Source organism: Azolla caroliniana, unplaced genomic scaffold (genome assembly GCF_043228905.1).
Source record: "Azolla caroliniana isolate FFs.n. ecotype wild unplaced genomic scaffold, voAzoCaro1.0.p SCAF_3, whole genome shotgun sequence".
Lineage (NCBI taxonomy): Eukaryota > Viridiplantae > Streptophyta > Polypodiopsida > Salviniales > Salviniaceae > Azolla > Azolla caroliniana.
This window is the reverse complement of record NW_028230438.1, coordinates 12,904,607-12,908,480: the sequence shown is the minus strand read 5'-3', so window position 1 is coordinate 12,908,480 and position 3,874 is coordinate 12,904,607. Positions and strand designations below refer to the sequence as shown.

The 3,874-nt window shown below is 40.0% G+C and overlaps 1 pseudogene; it reads right to left on the bottom strand.

Moving 5' to 3' along the window:
* Positions 1-379: 379 nt before the first annotated feature.
* Positions 380-1,589, bottom strand: LOC147866258 (syntaxin-125 pseudogene; annotated as a pseudogene).
* Positions 1,590-3,874: the final 2,285 nt, after the last annotated feature.

The following is a 3,874-nucleotide window of genomic DNA, read 5'->3' as shown; positions in this document are numbered from 1 at the left end:
GAATGGATGAGCGATAATAGAAATTATTTTGTATTCCACCTTTTATATATATTACAACACACTGGCCCCCAAACGTAGAAGACCCCTTGCAAAAAAAGAAAAGACATAACATGTAATGTATCCAATCGGGGAAGGATGGCAATGGATGGGAGGTTTAGGGTGAGGAATTCAGAGATGGTGGATCAGTCGTTATGACATAGAAATACGAATGTTGATCATTTGCAGCAGGTTCTAATTAAACAGTAATATTATAAAGGTCCAGTGCTCGAGAATGTTAACCCTAGACAGACATGTTGTTGTTATTTTGGGGACAGATGAGGGAGAGGGCATTATTTGTATGATATGATAAGGTGGAGGGGGGGGGGGAGTACTTTACTTTACTTCGACTTACTATAACCTCTTTTAAGTGCCTCCTGAAGGAGGAGGAGGAGAAGGGGTGGAAGTAGAAGGGGAGGAAGAAGAATTGTTGTTAGAGGGTAGGAATTTGATTACGATTGGCACCACAATTACAAGGATGAGAATCAATAAGATGATGATGGCGATGCAAGTCCATTTCCTAGTGTTTTTCTGGAGCTTTTTGGCCGTCTGGAGCTGTTCGTTCCCTTTCTTCACAAAAGAGGAAGCTCCTAGCACGGTCGCTTCGATGTTGTTCAAATTTTCCCCTTGGGATTCCACGAGTACAGACATATCCAAGAAGATCTGGTGAAGCTCCATAAGGCTCTTCTCCACCTCTCTCACAGCATCGTGCCTCTCTTGGATTTCCTTAATAGCTTCTATAATGTTCCCTCTCCCTTGCTCTTGCACTGCCTTCTGTAAAAATCTCTCGCTCTCACCAGTGTCTATCATCCGATCCAACGTAGCTTCATCAGCTTTCTCGCCAGTGATCGTGTAGTACCTCCTATCTATGGTCTCTCTATACTCGGAAACCATGGCTTGCCTTAACACTTGGAATTCTTGCATAAGATCTCTTAGGCTTGTCCGGAGACTATTTGTTATGGTAGATCTTGTTCGATCAGTAGAACTGCCTTGTTCACAGCCAGGAATCTTCCGATTTTCCAAATTATCTTTATCCAATTTCTCAAGGTTTGATTGGATGAGCTTTGTATCGCTAAGAATCTCCCGGATTTGTTTGTCCATCCGATCTCGGAGATCTTTCATGGCTTGTGCCTTTGTGATTCTTTTACTCTCTTCATTGGAGGATTTGAGCAGAGACAGAAGATTTCTCACCTTCTCCATCTCCTCTTTTATCTTTTTCACCTCATCGAAGAAACGTTCCAAATTCTTGGAGATACTAGAAGAAGATGATGACGCGGTGCCTGTTATCTCCAGGCCTGCCTCGAGATCCGTGCCGCCATCATGGCTGCTCACTTCGTGATCCATGGAAAATCGTTTGGAGAGAAGATTCAGCATGGCCTGATATAACTACTTTGATAGAAAACCCTTGTTGAACGAGAGGTAGGATTGATTTTACACACACAACTGAATTTGATGATGAGATTGATTCAACCAAGGGCAAATCCGCTAAATTTCCAATTAGAGAAGAAAATATTGAGGAGCGAGCACCTCAGGCTAAGAAACAAACAGGACGACTATGATTTCTCATTCTCCTTTTAAGTTTCCATTGACCACATCTCATCTCTCGAAAGAAAGAAAGAAAAAGTCAAGAAATATGTTTGGTATAATACTCCTTTCCCTGCGGTTTTTTCCCTTTTTCACCAAGCATGTATAAGGTCAAAGATGAGATCGATCTGATCCATAACCTAAACATAACAGTGGCCCCTGCGAAGGAAGGCCTCTTCTCATTACTCCAAGAATGGAGAGAGAGAGGGAGGGAGAGAGAGGGGCTTGTGAACTAATTAGGAAGGAGGTGAACATTGTGGAGACATTTCTTTTTATCATCAGTTTCATTGAATGGATGGGATGGATGGGATGGGATGAGATGGATCCCACCACCAACACCATCACGCGCAAACACACACACACACACACACACACACACGGAGAAACAACACAAAGATCGTTTGCATCAATCAATCAATACATACATACATATATATGTACATACCAAATCAATCATGAGGCTGCATGTAGCCTTCCATTAAACAAAGGGTTGGTGTTACATCCATATTTATGCTTTCTTCCAAGTCCCTACACAACCCTCAAAAACCTATATAATAATTATCGGTCTTGCTATTGTTGTGAATCTGTGATGATGGCAACATTTACCTTTTAGAGAAACAACTCTTTTTGTGCTTAAACCACTATTGTGTACATTATGATAATCTCGGAGGATACATGGACATACACTCTAACTACACATGATTTTCCAAGCTCCAATTTGGTGTAAACTTCACTTACTACCTGATTTTCCACCATAGCCCATGCATGCATTTAGTATGCTACAAAACTTCCTCTCCCATAGCATCAACGAATTTGACCCACTTTAACCATGATTAACATGTCTATGTTAAACTATAAGATGTGCACATCTAGACCAAATGATCTAGAGCTACATTAGAAAAGAGGATGGTTTAAAGGTAGAGTGTCTATAAAGTCAATTATAAGGGTGTAAGCAAGCTCACGTGATCCTCATCCACATAACAAAGATGCAAAAAATGACTTGTTGCTAATTGACAACCTTATTTGCTCAAGTAGGGTTTTTTATACATAGAATTACTAACCTAATGAAAACATTTGCTAACTACATTTACACTTCAACCACTCACTCATTACCATAATCAAGAGACATGTTGGCAGGAAAGGGTCATCACACTAGCTCATGTGACGTCTACTTTGGTTGTCCTTTCCATTTATGTCACATTTATGTTCACAGGAAAAGGGTCATCACACTAGCTCACGGGATATCTAGTTGGGTGGTTGTGCCCTTTCCATCAACCTAGCAAGTGACGTATAAGGATCCTCTTATGTGACCATCCATCGTGTTGATAACATAGTAATATAATTTAGTGTTGCCTCATGGTCATCACAACATTTACTATTGAATAGGGCACATCTTCTTTACCATTGCCAACATGTCAAGTCTATTCATAATAGTCATGCTTGACGGAGGATGTTGTCTCGGAATTAGGTTTTGCATGTAAAAAACATCATAGCCAACCAATCCATAAGAATGTTTTGTCGGATTGGTCATACATTACCTAGTTGGCAAACTGTGTGAGCATGAAGGTTAGGAAGTATTTGACCCCATGTATTTTGAATGGTTGATTGTTAATCATGTTTGTTGTTTGGGAGGGTATTTGAGGGCTTCATTGCCTTGAAGTATCATAGTTATAGGCTTAGCATACCCAATGCATACTTCACTTTTTATTCTCTAGGGCACATTTTGCGAAGGTTCAAGCTTCAAGCTTCAACTTCAAAACCTCCTCTGTCATAATTTTCTAAGATATGTGGAAGACCTTTGTGTTCAAGATCCAAGACTTTGTGTATCCTATATATACTCTTGTTCGAAGTATGTGCCTGAGCTGGTGAGTGTGAGATGATGAGGTTGGCTAGTTGCAGAATAGCAATTAGGATCTTTTGTGTGAATCAAGCAAATAGATAACAAGTGAGAAAATGATGGTGCACTATTCAATATGACAAAGTATATAGATAGAAGATCAAGAAGATGACAGTTACACAGAGAGACAATTTTGCTCAAGAGACAACACCTTACAATTAACATCGAACTTCTTTACAAGGCTTAGTCTCTCACTTTTATAGTTAGGGTAACTAAGCCATAACTGTGAGGACGTGTTCACACTAAGAATACATATTTGAGGTAGAGTGCAACTTTTAGCCCAACAAACTTCCTCGTAAAAGGAAAACACTAATGGTTTACAATGAAATGGGGTTATCTCCCCCGTAAGCTTAAATT